Source organism: Canis lupus, chromosome 11 (genome assembly GCF_003254725.2).
Source record: "Canis lupus dingo isolate Sandy chromosome 11, ASM325472v2, whole genome shotgun sequence".
Lineage (NCBI taxonomy): Eukaryota > Metazoa > Chordata > Mammalia > Carnivora > Canidae > Canis > Canis lupus.
The window spans coordinates 41,140,670-41,167,294 of NC_064253.1; the positions used below are offsets into that span (position 1 = coordinate 41,140,670).

General features: G+C 35.7%; 1 long non-coding RNA gene across 2 annotated transcripts in view; it reads right to left on the bottom strand.

The window, feature by feature from the left end:
• Window positions 1-1,470: 1,470 nt before the first annotated feature.
• LOC112650372 (uncharacterized) overlaps window positions 1,471-26,625 on the bottom strand; it is a 37,182-nt gene continuing 12,027 nt past the window's right edge. For both annotated transcript variants that reach the window (XR_003130120.3, XR_003130119.3), the window contains 2 exons: window positions 23,610-23,705; window positions 1,471-1,969 (listed from right to left, as the gene is read on the bottom strand). This is a non-coding gene — a long non-coding RNA (uncharacterized LOC112650372). The remainder of the gene's footprint in view (window positions 1,970-23,609; window positions 23,706-26,625) is intronic.

Here is a 26,625-nt window from a genome sequence, read left to right on the forward strand (position 1 = left end):
TCAAATTATCTGGAGTTTTGTTTTTAGTTGTGTTGTTTTTCATGAACTTAATTGAAAGAATTGGCATCATAGGTGAAAGTAAGGCAGATGACAGAAATCAAGGCCTGTATTCTAAATATTTACTGATACCGGTAGTGCACCAATACCATCCTAAAAGATGTCAAAGTCAATAATTTACTGGATAACATATTTTCAGAAAACAGTTTTTCTTTGTCACAATAAGTAGTAGTACTTGAATCAGTCAATACTCTGGGAACAAAGCTAGATCTAATATCTTAATCTGTGTTTACAGATGGATTTGGGTAAGATTCTGGTTCCCTTAGAGGTAAGTTTACAGAGGCCCTGACTAAGGCAGAATCTGTAGTGCTCTTATACCTATAGTCTATAGTTGAAACTATGTCAAATTTTACCCCAGCTCAGATTTCTCTGATACTATAGGAGGGACAACACTGGCACTAAATGACCTAGAGTGCTTGACCACAGCTAATCCATCAGGAGATTACTCTTTGGCTTTCAAGAAGCCAATTAGATTATCTTTCCCAGGAATTAGGATCTGATGCACAGTTACTCTACTTATTCTTTTTAGGGCATTTAAATGAGCTGGAGCTGACACAGTCAGTGGTGGCTCAAGGAAGATATGAGAAAAAGCTTGTCTGTAGAAGAAAAAGAAAACAAAGCAGAGACATCTAGAGAAAAGCAGGAAAAAATAAAAGAGAGAAAAGAAAAGAAAAAAGCCTGCAGCCCTAGAGAGTTGTTACTTTGGTTCTGGCCAACTTTGCATTCCTAGTTCTCTCCCTCGTCTTGAGGTTTATTGAGATTTTCCTGCAATGAACCAACAACATCTCCCTCTCCCCCATTACACTTAGCTGATGTGATGACTGTGTTTCTCTTCCATGCAACTGGATGATTCCCAACCGAGTACACCCTGTTAGGCATGGGTAAGGCTTGAGCCATGCTTGAAAAAAGGCCGCATTCATGGGGCTCAAACAGCTCCCTAACTGGTAGAATTTCCAATTCATCTCTTTTAAGCATGGAGAATTATTCCAAGAGAAGTGGGAGAAGGTTAGAGGGCTGTTGGAAGGAAGGGGTGACCAATCCTCTTTTCTCTTCCATGCTTGAAGCTCCATCTCCTATTTTATTTGTGCCTCTGAAGACAAGTGTTCTACTAAAGAAGTCTGTCTTTTAAATTTTATTATTTTTGACATTTTTGTAAATATTCTTTAGTCTCTCTTCTACTTACCTTATTGCAATCCAAAAGCTTAAATGAAAAAAAACTTATAAAAATTGTTGTGAAACAATGATTTAATGAAATCATGTTTATGTAATTCTTTTAAGCCGCTCTTGACTGTACATAAAACAAATGCATATTTATAGAAAAAATATAGGTGGATAAAAACAAAGGTGAAAGAGTATATTTTCATCTTCGTGTACTTTCTGTGCCTAACATCCAGGATTGCCACAAGCTTAGGCTTGATTGGTCATTGTTTATTAAATGTTTTCTCAATTCCACAACCATGTTTTTTCAGAAACAAATGAAACAGTATTTCCTTGTCAGATCTAATGTTTTACTGGTTTTCCAGATATTCACTAATTAATTGTATGCATTTCAATAATATTGGGAGCATGATCCTCGTTTGGTTACATACATTATTCCAGCTATTTAACTAATAATGGTAAAGTACCAGACTGTGAGTAAAATAAGATAAGAGTAATACTAACAGCAGTGCAAAAATTCACTCTGCTGTGGTGCATAAGATATCTCATTTTCACTTTAATAAATCATAATTTCAGCAACATGGTGAATTTGTTGTTCAGGAAAAGACTAGACCAGGTTTTAAAAATCATTTCCTGATGTCATTTAATGGGAAGAGGAAAATGATTGTTCTGTAAAAGTGTTTATGTGAATTGGACATATTAGCTGAGGGAGGACTGCTTCATATGATGTGTAAACCAGTTTTCAACAAATAACCTGAAAAACAAACAAGCAAAAAATTTTAAATGTGATTACATTTCAGGAAAATATTAGCATTTATTCATTCTCATCAATAAATGTTTACTGAATGCATGCTGGTTACAGAGCAGCGTGCTACCCTCCAGGGTCATAAAGCTGGTAGAAATAATTTCATTGGTTGCTAACTTCATCGCATCTCTGGAGGATACAGAAAAATAAGTAAGACAGTGGGCTCAGAAAACGTATGCTATATTAGTATAAGAAATGAGTTGTGTTTCCAGCTGGAATGAGTAGTTAGACTGCATATAGACCTAAAACCTGAATAATAGGACGAGCTTTTCTATGCTAAGTACCTACCTATCACAATAGATGATGAGAGCTAAGAGACTTCAAGGAAGGGATGTTCACTTCATTATTACATTAGTTGGGAAAGGCATTATGAGGGAGAAGAATCTCCAGGTAGGCCTTATAGGGATTGTACACTTAGTGGAAAGAAGTAGTGTGCATATTCCTGAGAATATTTGTCCCATGAGAATTCATGTTTTTTTCTTCTTAGAAGTCTTAATTGAATACCTTGCTATGATTGTCACATGATAAATAATAGGCAGTATGAACCATATGAGACAGTCTCTGTAAGGGGAATATAAATTTCCTGAAGAACAGCATTTTGGAGTGCATGGATGTGAACAACAAAGATCACAGATGGAAGACAGCGTGCTGCTTGGATAGCCCTTACAAACATTTTCTGCACGTAGAGATCATCACCTTTGAAAAGCTCCCCCAACCCTCACAATGATTTAGAAATCCCTGTTTCAAACTCTGTCTTCATGCTTTTATCTATTTATCTATCCATCTATTTATTTTTATTGAAGTATAGTTGACATTCAATATTATATTAGTTTCAAATGTATAGCACAGTGATTCAATGATTCTATACATTACTCAATGCTCACCATGGTAAGTGTGGTCACCATCTGTGACCACACAAAGTTATTCCAATGTTATTGACTATATTACCTATGCTGTGATTTTCATTCCTGTGACTTATTTATTTTATAACTAGAAATTCGTATCCTCTTAACTGCCTTTACCCATTTCACTATCCCCTACCATTCCCTTCTGCTCCCAAAATTTCCAATTTGTTCTCTGTAGTTATAGGTCTGACTCTGCTGTTTTCTTATTTGTTCATTTGTTTTGTGTTTTAGATTCCACATGTAAGTGAAATAACATGATATTTGTCTTCTTCGCTCTGACTTATTTCATTCAGCATAAACCTCTAAGTCCATCCATATTATTGTGAATGGCAAGATCTCATTCTTTTTTGTGACTAAAAGTCCACTTCTGATAAATGCATGCTGCTATGTCCAATATAATGTCAACTTCTGAGCCTCTGCTCAGTGTCAGGTACTATATGACATATGCTGGGGATACAAAGATGTATAAGGCTTGTCAGCCTCATGAATATCTTATCTTATTAGATTGTTTACTCCTTGAGGACAAGAGTCAATGCATAATTTTGCTTTGTATCTCATCATTTAGCACAGTGATTGGCACATAACAGATGCTTAATAAATATCTATTGAATTAATATATCTATTAATAAATCAAAGCTATAGTATATCTATGCATGCTAGAGCAGCCAGAGTTTGAAATAAATTTCAATACTCAGACGTTACAAAACTTGGCAAATCATCTAACTTTCCTTTTTCATCCAGCTCAATTAAGATATAATTAACATATAACATTGTGTATGTTTATGGTATACAAAGTAATGATTTAGTACTTGTATATATTGTAAAATGATTATCGTAATAAGGTTAGTTACATCTATCATTTCACATAATTACAGTTAAGTTAACCTTTTTGTTTATTTTTTTTTAAGATTTTATTTTGTTTCTGAGTGAGCAAGAGGGAGATAGTGAGAGAAAGCATGAGTGGAGGTAGGGCACAGGGAGAAGCAGGCTCTCCACTGAGCAGGGTGCCTAAATCGGGGCTCCATCCCAGGACCCTGAAATCGTGACCTGAGCTGAAGGCAGATGCTTAACCAACTGAACCACCCAGGCACCCCCCAGTTAAACTTTTTTGAACTTTGGTTTCTTTATCTATAAAACACTTATGGAATGATTAGATATTATATGCCTAAATATACTATTTAATATTAATCAGTATTATAGGTTAATATATCAATATGACAGTTAGTACACTGATTCCATAAAAGCAATACTTAGAACTGAAAAGTAAACACTCAATAAATGCTACTTCTTATCATAGATATTAAATAAAACACAATCTTATTTTATTGGTTCCATGATCTTTGAATTTCATTGATAGATTTTTAAAAACCTCATTCTCTGATGCCATAATCAACATCTATTATATGCTCTACTTAATTTTTTTAATCAAAAAGACAACTGAAATGATAAGTCTTTATGAGTTGTACCAAGTGAAATATTCATGAAAAACTGTATTTGACTCTTTTCATTGTTTCCCACCAAAGGTCAAGTCAAGCCTATTGCTTGTCTATGGGTTCACATCTCTGAGAAAGACCTTACTCTGTACAATAGACTTCTATATAGCAGAATCAAGGAACTGCAAAAGAATTTATAGTAATGAAGGATGTCGCAAATGCAGAAGTTTTTTTCTTCTAGAAAAAAGACCCCCTAGAAAAAAGGGTCTACCCTAATACTATGTTGGCACAATGAATTGTAATAAGGCATTTGATGATTCTATGTGTTGATGATCTGTTGGCCACAGATATATCTCAAAGAACCAATATCTTTTCATCAAGCTGTCAGTATAGAAAAATGCATTCAAACACACTTGTATTTTCTAGAAGATTTGCAGATTTCTGTATGTCCAGATTTTGAGTGGAAGACTGAAACTTTATTATTTAGAAGTCTTAACTGTCAGTCTTTTACTAGTCTCCGTCTAGCGTAGGTCTTTTAACAGCAACAAATTTATTTATTTTTATTTTTTGTATTAGCAACAAATTTAATAGCCTAAATAAACTCATATAAAATATTCATAAAACAACAGTAATCACTAGGTTTGGGATTGTATATATGTATCTCTCTCACTGAGCCTTCAAATCTTTCCTTTATTTAGAGTTTGAAAAAAATCTTAGAAGAACAAATAGTAATGACATCTGAATAAACAATTATCCAGTAAGAGTTTGGTTAAAAGAGAGGTGCCTGGGTGGCTCAGTTGGTTAAGCATCCAATTCTTGATTTTTGCTCAGGTCATGATCTCAGGGTCATGAGACTGAGCTCTGTGTAGGGCTCTGCACTGGGCGTGGAGCCTGCTTAAGATTCTCTCTCACAGTCTCCTTCTACTCCTTCCCTGCCTCTCTAAGAAAAAAGAAAAAAAAAAAAAAGAAAACGTTTGGCTGAAAAAACTTCCTGTTTTTTTTTTTTTTTTAACTTCCTGTTTTATAATTTAAGAAATTTCAGGAGTTGTGGTAGAATTTATAACCCTAGTGCTTTCTTGGCTTATCACTCTTTCCTAGGTTTTGCAATATTTACATGTGGAACACAGCAAAGAAAAGAGAAGTATAATTTTATTAATAGCTAGAATAGCATGAGGATATAAATAATAATGACGCTTTTGTTTCCCTTGTATTACTAATGATTTCAGAGATTGCTGGTAAAGTAGCTTACCTCTTATGGTAAAAGAGATGTGCTTTACAAAATTCAAAAGGAAGAACTTTGAAATTCATGATTCACTTTTGGTAATAGTTACAAGAATACTATATAAAATATCAAGGATTAATATGTCCATTACTGGCATATCTGTGATGTGGAGAGTATTTAGGCATTGGGGATTTGGAGATAAAAATGCTAGAGAGAAAAAAAAAATGCTAGAGAGGGCAACACAGAGTTTGCAGAGCATTGACAGTCTAGTAGAACCCTGGTGTTAGAGGATGGAGGAGGGACAGTAAAGTATCCTCCAAACTGAGAAGGCACTTTGGGACCAAATAGCAAAACAAGCCACCTCATAATATTTACAGAGTTTTATTCAGAGTAACTTACTGATGGAGGGTGGTGAGGGGAGGATTGGGTGGATGACAATCCAGGCACTTTGCAGCTATTCTCTGCAAAGTCCACACCTTAATCCACAGAATTTATAGAGCAAGGGGATCATTGTGAAGTCGAAGAGTAGTTATCTAAAATAGTGCCAGATGTGTGCCAGAGGGATCTCTACTAGTTATCTAGAGTGGCATCACCCATGCAACAGAAGGATGACCAGAACAAGCCTTCTCATATTCCAGTCAGGGCATACATTATTAACCTCCAAGGGGCCTGGAATAAGTAACCCTAAATGATGTCACTCAGTGGACAGGAACAAGATGGAGGACCAAAGATGGAGTGAGTATTGTCAACATTCTTGCTCTAGGCATTCTCCTTTTATATTTTCTAATAAAGAGATAAATATGGGGGGAAGGTACCCTATTTTGGAAGAGAAGAGAGGAAGGACAGGAGAATATAGAGCAATAATGCTTTATCCTTTCTATTTTGTTCATCTTTCAGGGAAAGAGATGGACATGGCTTTATCATTTATTGACGTTTAAAGTCATATCCAAGAGGAGGAACCTGGTGTAAGATTAGAAGGAACCTGGTTTGCTATTCTCTGTCTGGACTTTTCTGACTGTTAGGAGATAAATAACCATTTCAAAAATCAAAGCATAGGGGGAAAATGCCAGAGGGATGATGTAAGGTTGTGCAGCAAAGGAGAAGGGGAAAAGAAAACCTTCCCTCCCTGCTCTTTCCCTCACTCCCTACAATTTCTCTGAGGTAGGGAAAAGGATCCCATCAATCTGTGTTTACCTTCAAATGGGACTATAGATAGCTGATGAGGTCTCATTGACTTATCATAGGTCACCTTACTGAGACGCAGATAGGTATTTTCATTAGAAGAATGCATAGATGTAGCTGTCAATTGAAGTGGGGAGCAGATGGAAGTGGCACTTGGGTCTCTCACACAGACCCCTGAAAATGTGGGAGCTGCACTGGCCTGGGTCTGCAATATCTGGACAGTGGTTTTCTACATGCCTATCCTGACCTGTGGACAAGATCTTGAGTTGAACATCAGTGAAGGACACAAAACACAATTCACCCACCAACAACGTGTGGTGAATACTTTGCTTTCCCTTCCCTTATCAACACAAGCAAGTGCAAGGGAGGAGGAAAGATAGGAGAAAGAATAAATCTTTCCCTTCCAACCCATAGTCATCTCTGAAGTGATTGACACAGATATTTGCAATTTCTTCATGATGGGAACTCAAAAATGACTATAAAAATATCGAAATTACTGGGAATCAAATATTACTAATTGCTAAGTGTAAGATGTATGTCTTGTGGGGATGTAGACGATCTTTGAAAAAAATTGATGTTACATATTAGAAAAAATAAAACTTGTATATGTTTATCATGGCTGAGTTGATATTTTGAATTTAAACTGTGATATTAGGTTTGGTTCCAAAACTCTAAGACAAAGTGTTCTTTGTTAACCTAGGCCAAAGCAAACTACTTAGATGAAAAGGCTTTCACTCCCTGCCTGCCTCAGCCCAAATCCAGACTTCATCATGGGCCAGGCTCCAGGGAAGACAGGAAGCAGCAGAAAGGAAGATCTATTTGTTCCTGTTTGCTGACTTTTCCATTCACTAGGAAACATGGATGTTTCTTTGTTTTTGTTTTGTTTTTTAAAATTTTATTTATTTATTTATTTATTTATTTATTTATTTATTTATTTATTTATTTATTTGAGAGAGACCAAGCGGGAAGAGGGGAAGAGAGAGAGGGAGACTTCCTGCTGGCAAGCATTTTGCTGCTGGGCTAGATCCCAGGACTTTAGCTAGATCTGAGGACCCTGGTATCATGACCTGAGCCAAAAGTAGACACTTAACCAACAGAGCTACCTAGGTACCCTGGATCTGTTTCTTTGGATTTGGTAGTTCTTCCTCTTAAAGGAGAATTAAGGTATAATTCAGAGAAGGGTATATTTTCTTTCCTTAAGGGTGTAAAAAAGAGACATTAAGTAAAACCATAACTGTGGTTATTTTTGAGGGATCAGATTATGAATTATTTTTGTTGCCTTCCAAAAAGCTAGATAATAAATATTCTAGGCTTTGCTGGCAGTTTTCTTTTTGTGGCATGAAAACAGACATAGACAATAGGTAAACAAATGGGTATGATTGTATTCCAATCAAATTTTACTTACAAAAATAAGGCAATGGGCTGTTTTTATCCCATAGGCTATAATCTTCCATACCCTATTTTAAGTAAAATATTTAAAATTCTCCATATTTTCCCAGGTTTCTACAATAAACATGTATTATTTCTACCAAACACATACATACACATACACATATACACAAAAAAAATTATACAATAAAAAATTTCTAAATTAAGTTGCTCTGATTTTTATTTTTAATCTTTAGTACCATTGAGTGTTTTTTCCTACCCGATCCATAGGAGATCATTGGCTATTTGAATCATCCTTAGCAGAAATCTTGGTAACTTGTTTTCCTTGGAAATTTGTTGTGGTTCTTTGGCTAAAGAGGAGAAACCTCCGTTTTCAGGATTACTTCGGATGGGTTTTATTCTCTTCTCTGCATTACTCAAAAGGAATATGTGAGCAGCGGTTGAAAGAATATCCCAATTATAATGTGCTTAGAGCATCTGCAGAGTTGTCCTGGAGGCTTGAGCAAGGGGAACCACAGATGTGAGGCTTTGCTCCTACTCCTAGCACAGATGCCAAAGCAGATGGAAGGGCAGGGATCGTCTGCAGAAAGGCTCCAGATCTACCAGGCAAGTGGAGAGTGAAAGGCATAGCGGACATTGCTGAAATGGCTAGATTGATAGGCTCTGCACTCCCAGGAGTAGCAGAGGCGACAAACTCTCCCCACTCGGTACCTCAGACAGAAACATGATGGATGATGTGCGTGCAGTTGTCTTCAATCCCTTTACAGCTCGTGATCCCCTATTCCGACAGGCCCTCATTTGGTGCCTTGCCTAGAAATTGTTCTGATGCTGTTTGTGTTTCAAATGCTTAGGAAAACATTTCTATTAAGGTTGCATGCCAAAATGCAAGGCTATACTGAATAGCAAGAAGGAAAGAGTACATTCAGTACTGCTAATCTGCAAAGGAAAATATTACATATGCTCTCCCTGGAGAATAATAACACTTTGCATGTTGCTGTGCTAAATTTACTGCAGGACTATAAGTGTTAAAACAGCAGCCGTGTAAATGGGCCATGGGGTGGTAAAAGGTTGACAGGATGATTATGCTTGAGGGGCCACTGTTATGTATGTCCTTTGGACAGTAGCTTGGAAGAGTTTCAGAGACACTAATTAATTCTGCCCCACAGTGAGGGGGTGGTAACCAGCTAGCTCAGTGGGAGGCGGTGTTGGAGAGTTCTGTCTCAGGTCAGAGGACCAGGAAAACACTTCAGGGTATGTCTAAGTTGATCCTCTAGAGGAAAGCTCTTTAATCTTACTTAAGGTTACAAAGTCTTTGGCCTCATGCAAAACATTTCATCTTGTGCAATTTGCAGCTGTTCTTATTTTTTGAATAAAGAAATAGGATGAATCAAGCAGCTCAAAAAGACCAGGAGAATCTTATTCTTTTAAAAGGCTGATTATAGTTTAGGAATATTAATTTTCAGGGTCTTCTAATCACCAAATCTCTTTCTTGTACACATTTCAGATTCCCCTATTGTATTTTTTACAGTTTCAATCATAGACCTCATTGGATTTTTTTCCCCTGAAATTTCTAAACAGGGATAGCCCTGACTCCTGAGCAAAGTAGTAGAAAAACTAATTTTCTAGGAGAAATAGTGCCATCCACAAACCAAAGAACCTTTAAGAACAGAGAGCAGTGTAGCTTTTCACTAGGTGAGTTTTTTGGTTGAAATTCTTATTTTAGATTTTAAAAACATATGTACTTTTCTATATCACTTAATAAAGATAGCTAATATTTATTGGATATTTATTTTGTCCAGGCATTGTGCTAAGCACTCCATGTAAACTGATTTGGTTTTGACTCTTAGGAATAAATATAAGGATTAGGGGATCAAATATGTAAGACATATTTATATAATTGAAATAGAGTATTATAGTATGTTGTGCAGTGTTGTGGCAAAAAATAGAGTGAATATAGTTGGGATAAAATTATAGCAATATACTTTTATTTGGTATAGTGGTAGAGTTTTATGAATTGTTGGTGCTTGTGTCTTTTCATCTTACCTATTTATGTCTTTGAGGCAGAGTTAATAGGTGTGGGTGGGGAGGAAGAAGAGAATGGAAGGACGAAGTGAAGAGGACAGGGAGGGAAGAAGAATTGAGTATCAAATTAGTGACACAGAAAGAATTTCTGAGAAATGAGTGATGCATATCTGATAGAACATAATAATTTATAGATAATGATTAACAGCACAGTAGGACAAAAGATTTTATATCTTTAAAATGTGCTATAAATTAACCTTCACAAATGAATTTCCATTACCCTTTGAATGATTAATATCTTGTCTTCAACAATTTGAAAAAAAGTTGAAATTCTTTATTTTATTTGAAACTTAAGTACATTGACTGAAATTATGATTTTATCTTTTCTATAACATGGATGTTTTAAATTTGGTATAGTCTGAAGAGTGAAATTTTGGTGTGATAACTGGCCTTGTACTGATTTAGTCTATGAATTTGGCCCAGCCACTTAAGCATATTATGACATAATTATTTTATTTGTAAATTGAGGTGTAGGTTAATAATATCTTCTTAACCCCTTCCATGGTAACATCGTTGGAATTTAAGAACATAAACTCTGAAACAAGCTATCCCCAGGAACTATTTTAAGATTCTTTGGAAGATATTTTTACCATTGAGACTTCAAGAAAATAATTCAGTTTTCAAAACATTTCAGGAATTTGGGAAGTATAGTTTATTGTATCATATGATCTTAACAAAAAGATTTTAAAGACTAAAAAGTAGCTTATAACACAACATCAAACAAATAAAACCAGACTGAAATTGTAATAAGCACTATGATTCCCTCCCAAGCATTCAGCTGATGTTCTCTTTTCTAGAACACTCAGCCTCCTCTGGGAACCTATCTAGGTTAATGATGGAGCATGCAAACTAGATTAAACCAATCATTGGGTTCCATGTCAAGACTTTTCATGGAAATTCTGTTACACAAATGACCTTTCTCCTTCTAGTATAGTGTGATGTATAGATGTAAAGCCAAGAAACGCTGCGGTCATATTGCCATCGTAAAGGAAGTTAACTAGGCAATGAAACTGACACACGGAAGAAGAATGAAACCAAGAAAATCACAGAGCCAGAACTCTGATCTAACATAACTTTAGATTATACTTCCTTTAGGTCCTTTACAATTACAAGAAATAAGCTTGCTTTGAAATAAGATCTATATGAAAGTGAAAAGAGAAGAAAATTCAGCGTTTCTAAGAGCAGTCTTTTCCATCTACAGCTTGAAATTCACATTGACTGAAAGGCTGTTGATTTAGAGCTTGGAGATTGGAAAAGTCAAATACTTCAACTGAAGTTAACCCAAGCACTAGCAGTTGTAGAGAGGTTGAAGATAAAGTAGAATGTAAGACTGGGGCTCTTCTAAAGAGTGGTTTCTTTTAAATCTTCTTTGCTTGATAAAGGTAACAATCACTCTCATTGTGGAGATTAAGCTGCTATTCAATTTGGGGGTAAGAAGAAAATAAGCCATCTATCCTATGATTTAAAATTGTTTTAAGGTGGACTTCTGTTCAGCCATGCTGGAATACGGAGTATTGGTCTAGCCCTTCTCATATAAACAGCTATCATAAAACTGGACAAACTATGTGAAGCTTGTTTCAGGCACTTTACTGTAGGCAGTAGAGAACTAGAATGCCTAAGAAAAGGGTAATCTTCATGATTTCCCAGGATTTTACCCTGGATGTACTTTCTAGACCACAATGTAGGAAAGTAGAACCCAAATACATTTTGGTGGTCTCACTGAACTATGACCGAGATCTGAGTTTGGGGCTGTTGAAAGAGCTCAATTTGGTGTGGGCAGAGTCTCATAGAGGTGAGAAGAACACAGAGAAAGAACTCCAAAAATTGTTGTAATGGTAGCATTAATTCTTTGGATGAATACTAAGATCATAAATACAAGTAAAATTTTTGTAAAGCATGGCAGAGAAGAACTAGTGGAAATATTCACTGAACAGAAATTCTAGAGGTCTCATAGTACTGCAAAATGTAAGAAGTCTAGCTAGTCAGGTTGGGGAAAACTTTGGAAACCCTAAAAAACCACTTAGCCCTAAAGTTTGGTGTTATTAACCCCTTCTCAACCATTTGAGTAAGAATCATTTTTCTTATACTCCTTCTCCCAACACAGTCTTCAGTGTTGGACTCCTAATCTACTTCTTAATATTATGGTAGACTTTATGGTTTGCATGGAGTGTTCAGGGATTTGGGTATGGCTGAATTGTTCTCCACAGAGTTTTTACTTTTCTGATCTGAAACTCAAGGGCTGTGAATAATTTGGCATTTCCATCTCCTCTGTCTTAAAATATAGTTTAAAAATTTCAAAATGGCTTAAGCCAAAAAAAAAAAAAAAAAAAAAAAGAAAAAGTTCTGAAAATCTTATAGAATCTTAAGAACTACTAATCTGTCAGGAATCTAGGAGGCTCTTCTCTGTTTCCAGCCCTATCTCTGAATTTCACTGCATATCAGCTTCATTCTGCCTAAATTTGCTTTCTTTAATCCTTTATGTATACAGCCACCCCTCCCCATTTATTATGTTTCTCCCCCATTCATGAGTCCAGTCAAGACTGGCATATTTTTTTTCTCAATTGCAATTTCAAAAATGTAGGAGAAGAATACATTTGGCCAAATTTGAATCCAATTTGATCTCCTGGTTCTATAAATGGTAAGTATTATCACAAGGACACAACTCTCAGAAAAAGGGGTCACTGTGAGCTGGGCAGGCACCCGCAAAGGAATTTTCAACTGTAGCCCAAACAGAAACACAGCTATGTTCTAAAAACTTAAATACAAGCTTTTAAAATATCGCAAGAGGTGACTATACTATACATGATGTTTTAAAATCATTTTATGTAGAGTTCAATGTATATTATTATAATTTTTATTTTATTAACCTTTTAAAAATAAACAATAAAGTATAGTCACACATATTAGATTCAATGACAAAAGGAGCACCAAAATCAAATAATATCTCACTGAAGGATCCTTTGGGATAAGAATAGCAATCACTGTGCATGAAAAAGAAATTCAGGACCTTGAAAATTGCATTACTATAGCAAAAAAAAAAAAAAAAAAAAGAAGTAAATCCACTAGACAGAAGAATGTGTAAGAATAAAAAGAGCTGAGAAATGTGTTACTACCAACACCAGCCAACTGCATTTTTTAAAGTTTAAATCATGATGCCCACCTGACAGAGATGCTATGATTACATTTGATACAAATGCCATTTATATTGCCTGGTTACTAAAAAAATTCTTTGGGGAATGTGGCTGAATGAATGTTTTGGGGATAGAAAGATTTTCAAATAAATTAGCAAAGGATTCTTATTTCAAAATGGAACACTAATAATAACTTAGGTAATGTGAATGTTTTTACATTTATGTGGATCTAGTTTGCAAGTGACTCCTGGGAACAAAGCCCATGTGCCTAAGAAATAAGAGTTAGACACCACTGTAAGCATATAGATTGACTACTGAGCATTTATATTGCATTGTCCAATGAAGAAAGTAGAGAGTTAAGAAATATGATCAGTAAGCCTATGAATTTAGGATTCATAGGTACAAATTGGAAAAAAAAAGCTATAGGCTGCTATAGGGAGCTTTGTATCAGGCAAGCTATGAATTTCTTTTATTCCATGAGGCACAAAATTTTTTAAAAAATATTTTTATTTATTTATGATAGTGAGAGAGAGAGAGAGAGAGAGAGAGAGAGAGGCAGAGACACAGGCAGAGGGAGAAGCAGGCTCCATGCACCGGGAGCCCGACGCGGAATTCAATCCCGGGTCTCCAGGATCGCGCCCTGGGCCAAAGGCAGGCGCTAAACCGCTGCGCCACCCAGGGATCCCGGCACAAAATTTTCTATAGAAAACTCCCTTCGTGATGAACTGAGAAAGTACTTTAAATAAGAGAACCAGAAAAAAAAAAAAAAAAAAAAAAAAGAAGGAAAGAAAAAGAAAAAAGAGAACCAGCAATGTAAAAATGAAGGTTAAGGGAAAAAGGATAGGGTTCTAGAAATGGCCCATAATGTGTGAGTCATAGGCCAATAAGCTGCTCCATGCCACTGGATACATTATCATGCTATTCCGTATAAATTAATTTATGTAATGACATTAGCCTTATAAAATCATGTCGTATTCATTGAAATGTAAAGCTCTTTAAATTTATTATTTAAGACAAAACAAATGATGATATAATATTTTTTTTTTTGGTAGGAGACATGGTATGTATGGCTTTTTTTCATAAATAAATAGTTCCATTTAAAAAAAAAACCTTTAATTTTGAAAGCATCACAAGCTTAAAGAAAAATTGGAAGTACAGTGCAAAGCACTTTTTTTTCTTCTGAACCATTTGAGAGTAACTTGCCAACAGAATACTCCTATTTCCTACAAATAAGAAATTCTCCTATGTAAACACAACACAGGCATAGAAATCAGATAATCAAAACTGACATATTACCATCATCTAACCCCAGACCCCACTCAAGTTTTGACAGCTGTCCCAATAGCAGTTTGTTTGTTTTTATAGCAAAATGACCCAGTCCAGAATCTTATGTTGCATGAAGCCATTATGTCATTTTAGTGCTCTTTATTTTGGAAGTTCCTCAGTCTTTTATTGATTTCATAACCTTGAAACTTTGGGCTTGACTGCTGTCTCATGATTAGATACAGAATATGCACTTTTGTAAGAATATCACAGACGAGATGCCATATCCTCATGCACCCTACCAGAAAATATCCTCTTCTAAATCATATTTCTAATTAATTAATTAATTAATTGTATTTTTTATAGATTTGTGGTTTCCCATTTTATTCAATAGGTTATAATCTATCAGTACTGTTATTTACTGTTGATTCTCAATCTTTGTGGTCGTTCTGTGTCCCATAAAGTCACCATGAACACTGAACTACAAATATTCAAGCATTACTCCTAGGGAAAACACAGGCTAGGTGCCTGTGAGCTTCTGGTTAGAACATTTTAATTCACTGATCAATAAATAATCTTGTGGTGTGTGTGTTTCTTTAAAGGGAACTTAGTTAATATATTTTGTTGGCTCATTAACATTGAACTCACCCCCAACAGTACTGTGTATAACTCATGTCTTACTGAAACTTATCTCATATACTATTTTCTACTTAACAGCATTTTGCAGCTTTCTTGTGCCTAAGAATACTATACAGCGCTTCCAGGCTATGCCTGAGTGTGTGTGGGGTGCATTTTAAATGGTACATTCATCAACAAAAAGCATACAATGTGAAAATCATGGCATTAAATACACTTTTTAGAGGATACTTTTTTTACAGTAGAAAACCTCAAACTGGACCACAGCTGGGAACACGTGTATCAAAAGAGGCAAAATTTTTACTGTGCTTTGTATTCCTGTGGGTGACTGTGAAACTATAATGAGTATTGATTTAGGTGTTACAAATAAATTTCAGGAATCAGGCAGATTTGTAAATATGGAATCTGCGAATAATGAAGATTGACTATATTTTGGTACTAATGAAGGAACTTTTAACAGTGGGAAGCCCATTGAAGTTGGCTTCAAAGCCCTTTTGACATGCTCTCATTGTTCTTTGAGCACTGCTTTGCTTTCTGGCACAAAAAGATATAACAGGCCTATATTATCTTCTACAGCTCTGAAATCTGCCATTTATCCATGGATAATTATTTCTTTTAGTGGAAAATGGTATTAGGAAATCAAGACCTAGGAGTCAGTTGTGTTCATTGCTAGTGCTTCCTGCTATTCCCAGCCCTTCTCATAGGACAGTTCTAGTGGAGATAGATAGATAGGTAGATAATGTTTAAATACAGTGTAGGTAGTAGAGTTGCACCCAAGGAGATCAAGTCTAGGATCATGGAAGTTATATATGGCAGTGATGGGAGTTAGGGTGGAGGGAAAGTATAAGGGCCAGATGCCACGTTCTTAATAAATATGAGGAACTAATTAGAAACCTAACATAAAATAGCACTGAAGAATGAGAAGTTCATAAAGACATTTCATGAACCCCAAACAATGAGGGTAGATTGGCTTGAATTTGGTTTAGTTTAAGAATCAGAGAGTTGAGTACAAGATTTTGATTATTACTGTGAGGTAATAATTTTTAAGTAAAATTTTAGAGGTAAGCATTCTAGGGAAAATAGGGTCATCCATTATGTCAGACTTCATAAATCTTACTGCTTGATCTTCCACACGCATCCTCCACTCGCAAGTTCACTTCATGGTCTCAGATTCTGATCCATCTCCACTTTCCAGGTAACAAGAAAGAAGAGAATGAAGGGAGCATACTACTCCAATTAAGAAAACTTTCTGTAAGTTGGAAATGTGTAAACTTCTATTTAAATTTCATAAGTCAGAACTGATTCACACTAAGGTTTAGTATTCAATGAAGTTTAGTATTCCAGGTAGGCAAGTGCCAAAATCAGACATCAATATATCTCTTTCTTTAGGAAGAAAAAAATCCCAAGAGATAATCAGCAGCATCTATCACAGTCAGGGGTTCAGACAAGATGGAGGAAAATGAATAGCTTAAAAAGGTAAAGGGGGCTAGGAGCATGTGTAACAATTCCTTCTAGCCCCATGTAAGGCAGAACCAATATAGGTCTCCTATTAGGAATTATCCCTTCTTTCATCTCCTTTGTATTATGCTTTGCTTGTTTTGTTTTAGTTTGTTTGCATCTATGATTTGCTGTCTTCATTAATGTTTTGCTTGCCTCTGTATGTCTATATCTATCTATCTCTTTCATTGAAAATGAGCTTGTAGGCAGAGAATACAACCTTAGTGGTTGCTATTCTTTAGGAAAACCGTATTAGAGTAGCTGTTAAAAAGCCAGATCCCAAAGAGAAATTGTTCTGTATTCAAATAGTGGTTCTGCCACTTGCCAGCTATATTACCTGGGCAACTTACCTAACCTCTCTAAAGAGGAGTTTCCTTATCTGTGATAATACATGTGAAGTTCTTAATATGTTACCTGAAAGATACTATATGAAATTAATATTAGCTTTTATTTTTGGTAACCACTACCAATGAACACACTGTAAATGCCTTTTTAATATTTATTTGACTTGATGGAAAGCTTTGCTGTTGTTTTCAAATAAAACAAAGCCTGCAAAAACAAGAACCTCATTGCCATTTGACTAGAAATATTATTAAAAAATTAACTTCACAGCTCAGGAACCCAGACTTACTATCAAAAGATTACACATCATTTTTACTGCTAAGCCACTGACCTCCAGATGCTTGATTATTACTAGATTCTCTTTTCCAGTTAAGTTATTTCACACTGTGATGAAGCAGTGGGCAGGAGTGTAATGCATAATTTCAAGGAATTTAAGATGAGAGAAGGGAACACCATGTACACATCATAGACCGGTAGTCAGACAGATATTTACATGCTTGTCCCTGTGCGCATGGTCATCTACTAATCTTGTAGATCTTCCACCCCATGTTATATAGTAAACATAATCAGTTTGCATGGAATTCACAGGGATAACTACATTCATCAGCAGTTAAGGTGAGGTGGAACAGGGAAGCATTTTGTTTGCTTGTTTTCTTTGGGAAAGTTTGAATTAAACACAGCAATCTCAAACAAATGTAAATGGCTCAGGTCACCCATTGGGGGTGGGGGTAGATGGGTCAGATCACAAAAAGTTTGTCTATACCCATTTCCTTTTCTTGTTCACACTTTCTACATTAAAGACTTTCTGTTGCTGGGTACTTATCTGTTTGGGACAGAAAACTAGATGCAACTGAGGGGTTTTACAAAGAAATTTGTAACTGGCAAATGCAAAGAGTAAACACTCAAAGCAGGCAACCCACCAAAAATTCCAGATGTAGGAGCTATAAACCAGATAAGGAAACTGAGATACGCTAGATCCCAAAATATTAAGTATAAATAAGGTATAATCTCAGCTCCAGGGTAAATGATATTCCAAGGAAGGACTTGAAGTTCTTGTTCAAAAATAGCAATTGAGTGAATTAATAAAATACATGGAATCTAGGTTACATATTGGTTGAAACCATCTCTCTCTTTTATTAAAATTACTTTACTTTTTAATGTGTTTTTAATTTTTAATGTGAGATTATTGAGAATCTATTATAGATTGGGCAAATTGCAAATCTATTTTTGAGATTAAATTGCACTTAGTTATTGTTCCTCATTTGAGTTATACCCCATGATTGTTGAGAAGATTAAATGGGATGATTTATCCAAAGCATATTGCATGGTACCTGACACACAGGAAATCCTCAGAAAATATTTGTTAGTTCATCTAGGATTTACACATGTAATTGCTACATGTGTGCACTTCATTTAAGGTGTAGAGATTTTTTTTTTAAAGAAGTGAAAGAAATGGCTTCTTTAAGCCCAACATATTAAATGAGTAAGAGCTATTTAGTTTCTTATGACCATCTGGTTACTAAATATGTGGTTACCCCACATATTTCTAGTCTGCATTTCATACTAGAGTAATTATGTAGCCTGGAAATCTGCCATGTAAATTAAACCACTTACCTTCCAAATAGCCAGCATCCTCAGATCATTCTGCAAGAGTGGTATGTTGAACAGTGCACATGATTCCAATTTTAGTAATTATAGAGCTTTTAATACAAAGATAATTGAAAATACTGCCTAATATTACTGTAATCAGGATTTCAAGTAAAAGTAGAATATAAAGTGAGAAAAGAGAATCTACTTAAAAGAGAGAAAACTAAAATCCTTTATAACCTTGGTACCTAAAATTAGCTTCTTGTCTGTACTTGGTGCTGTTTCTGTATCTTCTAGGAAGTCTTAACACTGATTGTCTGCCTTATCCCACTGAGCAGACTTCTGGATCTGAAATTTATTTTTTTTAAGTAGTCTTTTCCATAGAGAAACGGAAAACACAACATAGTCTAGTAAAATAATGGGCAGTTTGCAGTGATGCCAGAGACCCACAGCTCTTTATCAAACCTGTATTATCTCCTTGGAAGTCACTTTAGGTGCAGAATCTTCCATATTCTGCACATAGGGAAAGAGCCATCTTACTTAGAATCTTCATCAAAAATGCATATAAAGAAGGCCAGGATGGATCTAGCAGGGTACTTACAACTCTTTGGAAAACACCTATAAAATGCATTCCTGTCAATGTTTTATATAATGAAATTTTGAAATATCACAAGAATTTCAAATATTTCCCACAAAATTTAAAACCATATATTATTACATTATGTAAAAGTGGGACTTAAATACCTGAGAATAATTTTCCAGGTCATGCAAATATCTACAGTCTTACCTGATTGAAAAGCTGTCCCAAACCTATAATAAGGACACAGATTTGAGACTCAGACAGACCAGGATTCCAATCTGACCCATTTAACTCCAAGACTTGGGCAAATTACTCAATCTGAAAGTTATTGTTCTTCATTTGTCAAATGGACTGTTCTAATTATATCCCATGATTTTAGTTTAAATGATGTGATTTATGTAAGGCACATTGCAAAGTACCTGGTACATAATAGATGCAAACCAAATATTTGGTTATTAGAAGTAAATTCTTTGGGGCACCTGGGTGCCTTAGTCAGTTAATTGCCCAGCTCTTGGTTTCGGCTGCTTGGTTGTTAGATTGAGCCCTGTGTGGGGCTCCATACTCATCCTGGAGTCTGCTTGAGATTCTCTCTCTCTCTCTCCCCACCCCCCACCCTGCTCATGCTCTCCCTCTTTCTCTCTCAAAATAAATAAATAAAATCTTTAAAAAAGGGAAGTTAAAATTTTCACTTATCTGTCAGTACTCCAAAAATCTAATGGAAGCAGCAAAATAAAACACAAAGTGCTTATGACTCACTATTCCATAAAGTAAATATTAAAAGTTGCAATATCCAATTCTTTTATTTTTTCCATTCTTTTCATTTTTAACCTGTTAATGGTTATATGTACATTTATATATGTATTATTTTCTTTCATATTATTAATATATATTTAATAGTATTTATACATTAACTAGCAACCTAGGTTAAATATATATGTAAATAAACTTGGGTACCTCTGGCAATTTCAATAATCAAACTTGAGATTTTCACCTTTCAACCATCAGCACCTACTGCCGATAATGCATTCTAATGGTTTTGTTTCCGGAAAATACTATTTGTTTTACCACTACTAACTTATGACCTCATCTTTGACAGCTGCTACCTCAAAATTATGTTTATACTCCTTATGGGTCAGAACTCCAGCTAATTCATTTGAATTAATTTTTCAAATTGCTTCTTTTCTAGGCTTCCCAAAGATACTGATAATTCTTAAGTATCTTCAGCTCTTAGCCAAAAATTCTAATATGGAATTCATGGAACATATTCATTAATATTCTAGGTATTAAGTTCTCTTCCCAATCAAAATGATGAAATCAGTAGTTTTTTTTTCCCATTTATTAATCTGTTTGCACTGGAAAGCTATTAACTTTGTTGTAGTGAAAACTTAAAGCATAAGCTAATATTTATTGAGCTACTATAAGTTCACCATTGAGTAAGTTTACGTTTTATTTCATTTCAGTTCAAATTAACTACTACTTCCCCACTTTTCAGATAATTATACTCAGAGAGATGGCAATGTTGGCCCAATATCACACATGTATGCTATTGTACAGCTGGCAGTTTAAACCAGATGTTCTGAACTTAGTCTCTACTTTTTTTTTTCATAGTCTCTACTTTTAAATACTATCCCCCAAAAGCAGGAACTCTATATGGATTCCAGTGACAGCTGTCTAAGAATATCTTCTTTGACCGCATGTTCTTACATTGTTTCTTCAATATTATTGTACCAACTGAATTTCTCCCACCTGTTCACCCTGGCCTCCCCACAGTCAATTTCAGATCCTTCACCACCTCAAATTTGCATAGTTTCTCCTCCTTGGGGTAGAAACAGTATGTTTCAGTAACAACAAGCAGTATCTTTTATGAAAAATGGTATAAAGAACTGCTGATATTTGTTGTGGAGAAAAGTAAAATAACTCAGAGACATAGGAGAGCTCACCTTTGATATTTTAAAAGGACTATTATGTAGAAAACAGACAGCAGAACTAGAACTTATGGGAAGAAAATAAAAGGATAAAGATTTTAGTTTAGCACAAGGAATAACTTTTTAAAAAGAAATATATTATTTTTATCTAAATCAGAAATGAACAGTCTTGGGAAGCAATGAGCTCCCTGCAGATCAACTCATATTCTGGAAGCAACAAGGCAAAGATGTTACAGAAGATGATCCAGTGACAGATGGGACTAGAAAATATGCCAAATATAAGCCTGTAGCTATATAGTTGTGTCAGCTCCCTCCTGATTATCAAGGTTCTGTGGAAGAGCAGAGAAGATCATAGGACACCCAAAATCCCATACAAGAGAGGACAACACAGAATGAAAACCATAAAGAACAGAACAGAGATTATGAAGTCAGACTCTGTTGACCTTACAATTACACTTGATGAAAGACTTTCCCTTTTCGGGCTCCTTCATCATCAGAATCTGGGAATAGTTTGTCATATCTTGCTACCTGTGAGCAATTTTCCATAGAGGCATCATAACTGAGTCTGTGATAGGCACAGCCTTTTTTTAGTTGCCTTACAAAAGTTTCCCTTTGTGAGTTTTCCTCAGCATGGCTGATTTCCTTAAAGAACCTGACTTTCCAGTAAGGTATCTAAAATTCCTGATTATAGTCTAAATTTTACAATCTAAAATTGCTAATACCATTCAGTATTTTCAACCGTTTTTTTTTTTTTAATAGTTTCTTACTGGACTGCTGGCCCACACATGCCTTGACCTAATAATTTAATGTTAGTGGAAAGAATGATCATATAAAAGCCTTAATTTCTATGAAGCATAAGTTAATAGATAGTAAGAAGTGTAAAGAGAGGCACCAGGTGGTTCATAGGACCTTCAGGTAAAACAAATGAGATTTTATTAGGACAGATACAATTTATGTGTGTATGTGTCAAGGGATAACAGGAGAGTTGATTTGAGTGGCTTATTAAACAGGCATGTTTAGCTCAGCAATATTTCTCATCACTTGGCTTTTTAATCTGCCAAGAAACGGGTACCATTTGTACTTACGAACTGTGTGTAATTATAATGATTCAGCTTATAATGCATCCTCCATCCCCGGCTGCTCTCCTGGTCTTTTATTTTTTGTTCCTCTAAGTGGAGAGAGACCAAAGAGAATTCTACCCTGATCCTGGCTTAAGAGTAGAACATATATATCTATACAAATATTTAGTATATTCATTTATAAAAATTTTTACCTGCATTTTTCTTTAGGCTTTATGTTTTTGGTGACAAGAGAGTAAGTTGTGCATGCCATCCCAAGATAAGTAGATGAAGATAGGGGTTCCTGGGTGTATTAGTTGGTTGAGTGTTGGACTTTTGATTTCAGATCAGGTCATGATCTCAGAGTTGGGAGGCGGAACCCTGCATCTGGCTGTATGCTAGACGCAGAGCCTGCTTAAGATACTCTCTCCCCTTCTCGTCCTTCCCCTCCCCGCTCGTCCCCATGCTCACTTTCTTCTCTCTCTCTTAAAAAAATATTGGACGAAGATAGTTCACTTCTTTTAAATTATTTTTATACTGATAGGAGAAGCATAATTGAAACAGGTCTGTATGTAGCCTTGACCAGCTGGGACTGTCTAAGGAAATGGAAAAGAGATTATATGTGTCTGATCATGCTGCACATTCCTGTTAGGTTTCTCCCTCTACTCTCAGCCCCAGCAATTTAGACTACAGTAGCATCTCTGTTACTTATTTCTAGGTACCCTATAATTGGTGGTTAGTATTGGAGGGAGTCCTAAAACCCAATGCATTCAGTCCTTTAGTCTTTATAGCTGAGTTAACAGATGTCAAGCAGACTATCAATACTGTAACTAGGGCTCCTGACCCAGCCCAGTGATCCAGTTATTAGAACTCTTTATCTTGTCTTGATCAGTAATCGAGTCACTTTTGTATTGTCCTGTCTTATCCCTCTCTTTCTTAGAGCTGCTCTAATCTCTGCTAATATAGTAAAGATTTTATGAGTCAGTGGTGTTTTTGCCTTCTAGGGTCATTTAAACGGAAAAGAAACTCTATGTAAGACATCTTAATTCAAAGGAATGAATCCCTGATAGTGGATTTTCAGAAACCATGATAGACCAAGTAGAGAAATTTTGGGGCATGGGGATTTTGTGTTGGGGGAAGGGTAGAATGCTTGCCCCAAATCCTGATACACCTTTTCAAATAAATGTAGCCTTTCGTATGTTACACAACTTGCTTCTCTTTGCTCCTTTATTCGTCACCCACCTGGAGAGGTGGAATGACTGAGAGGTGAATTTGGACAGAATGAATTGGGCATGGTTGGATTAGTTCCATTCCTTTTGTCTTGGGAGACAGCTGCCTGTAGGGAGCAAGGTTTTACCTGAAGAATGGATATACATGTCCTGGTCCAGCATTATGTGTAAATGGAAGACATCTGGCTTTCTTGCCAAACTTTGTCCTCCGGAGTATTTCTTTTCTGTAATCAAAATTGATGTTTTCAGTTTCACCTGCTACTCCAATTTCATAGGTAAAGAGTTGATACTACATTATGGTTTCTAATTAGTTTTTTCTTTGTTACTCACAAATATAATACTTATTGAAATATATTGCCTGTTCATTTTTATGTGAATTTCTTCATTATGATATTTTTCCAATTTTTCTCTTTAAACTGTCTTTTAAAAGTACTTTGAGAGAGAGTTTGATGATGATAGGAATGTATTCTAACTGGACAAGGGACATGGAGTAGTTCTATTTGGTTTTAGCATGCACTTGTAGGAATATGTTTTCTCATAGTAAAATACTGAACACAACTGTGTGGTGAGAGGAAGGACAAATGAACACTTTAAGGAAGAGATTGCTACTTAATAATGAGTGAGTCAGATGGACAGAATTGTCCCAATTGTTGGTGTGAGGTGGCTAGAATACTGTAGATTGACATGAAGGTGTTAATCCAATTGTGCTGTAGAGAAGTTTTAAACATTGATCCTGTATACTCATTCTCACCCTTCCACTGGTGGAAGCCCCTTTTGAAAAATCTTATGGAAATCCCATATATAAGGAGCAGTCATGCTTTTGGAGTATGAGGTAATGGATTCTTCCCCTAACGTCCTCATTTCTCCCATTTGCCTCTCTGATGCAGCCAGTAATGCAACATAGAACTTTAGGAGTGCAGAGAACTCAGAAATAGCCCACTGTAGTAGAAGGATGTGTTTGCTTATAAATTAGCTCCTGAATAATCAGTTATGTAATTACTTAGCCCTTAAACATTGATTTTTGTGGACCTGCTGTTCTTGGGCCTGACATATTACTTTAGATTCGACCCTTTTTGGAGTACCAAATTCTAAGTGTAATACTATTGGTGACTTCCATTTCATTATTAATGAATTGAGAATTGTCAGTATAAAAACTTTAGTCATATATACTATGAAAGTTCTTAGGAAGAAAGATCTGATCTTTATACAAATATTACTGTCATTTTATGAAATTTTCAAAGTTTAGGATGGTAACTTTCTGGCTAAGACTTATATAGCTACCACCAAGTCCAGTTCACACATCTTTTTCTTTTTAGTTGCCATTATTCTACCCCACTCCCCAAAGCCTAAAGGAAAAAGCTTAAAGTAGCTATAACTTTATTGAAATATGAAGCTTTTGGACTTCTCATCTTTCTTTAAAGACATCTCAGTGGGCTCATTGCTAGTCTCAGAATTGTTGACATTTCATAATGAAAACGTCTAAGTATAAAGATTCCAGCTATTGGAGACTTATATTTTAAAGGAAATTCTACATTTTAGGCACTGCAGCTATATTTGGCCAAGAGAAAAAAATTGTTTAACTGAAAGCATTTAGTGACTATGTTGTGATAAGAGCCAAACTGTCTCCAATTGACACTGTGCGTAGAAAAAGAACTTTGCTGCAAAACACTTGATGCTGTGTTTGCAAAATGGATGGTTGGTAGATGTTTTTGTTTTCTTTCTGTTATAACAAATGCATAAGTCTCTGTGGCTCTGTGGGGTGGGGTTCATGCCAGAACGGAATTCCAGAGCTGTACTCTTTTGAAAGGATAGCAGATTCTTTCTGGAGAATATTACAATGTATTTTTTTTTAAGAGAGAGAGAGAACACAAGTAGGAGGTGGGCAAAGGGAAAGGGAGAGAAAGAATCCCCAGCAAGTTCTATGCTGAGCATGGATGGGGTCCGGATTCCACGACTCTGAGATCATGACCCCAGCCGAAATCAAGAGTCACTCAACTGACTGAACCACCCAGGCGTAGCTCCTAGTCTCTGCATTTTGGATGCCCTAAATCACAAGTATGTTTACAAGGATGTTTCCCCAGAAATGTCCCAATTTTAGTAAAGCTCGCCATGGAAACTCCTTCGGGGGTCTTTATTCCTGATATCTACTCTGCTTCTTTCCCAAGGGTAATCCCCTTTCTCATTTCTGTTTGAAGAAAGCATCATTCTGTAGAGCCATTTAGCCAACTCTGAGCTCAGATTTTATCTTGGTCACATATAAAAATGTGGTCAAGGAAAATTATTTCATTTCTGAAATCTCTCTGCTTTGTCATATGGAATGTGAAGATAGTATACACTCTATAGGGCTAGAATAATTGAAATAATGCATGTAAAGTATCTAACATATGGATTAATATATAGAAGTACCTGGCACATTTCCTTCACTTTTATTTATTTTTTCTTCTTCTCAATCAGCTTAGTTCCCTGTAGTATCTGAGGTAGCTAGCAATTAGGAAAAGCCAAGAGTTTCCAACTCGGCTATTTAATGCTTTCAAGAACTCAATAATTATTTCAGGGGCACCTGGGTGGCTCAGTTGGTCGAGCATCCAATTCTTGGTTTTGGCTCAGGTCATGATCTTGTGATCCTGAGACTGAGCCCCACACTAGGCTCTGCACTCAGCCTGGAGTCTGCTTCAGATTCTCTCTCCCTCTCCCTCCTGCTCTCTCTTTCTCAAATAAATAAATAAAATCTTAAAGAAAAAGAAATAGATAATTATTTCATATAATTACAAGTACTTATACACCATGTATATGTACTTGTACACACATGTACAAAAATTATGATTAGATTAGTCCTTTACATCTTTGCAATCACCAATGGAAGTACTTTTATTGATATAAGTGCTACCCTGAACTTCTTAAATAGAAAGCCAATCTTTGGTTCTATCAATAAACCCTAGGACTGTGATAAATGACAGATTCTGAGTAACGATGTCCATCTTCACTGGCCCTTTGAAATGGAGCAGGGTCTCATTTCTTAAGGCATGAGACTGTGACTCCAGAGTTCAGAGTTGTAGAGAAGATACTTGGACCACGTTTTACCTTAAAATTAAGATCTCTTCAGAAAGGAACCTTTGATTGTAAATATGGAGAATATGAATGGGT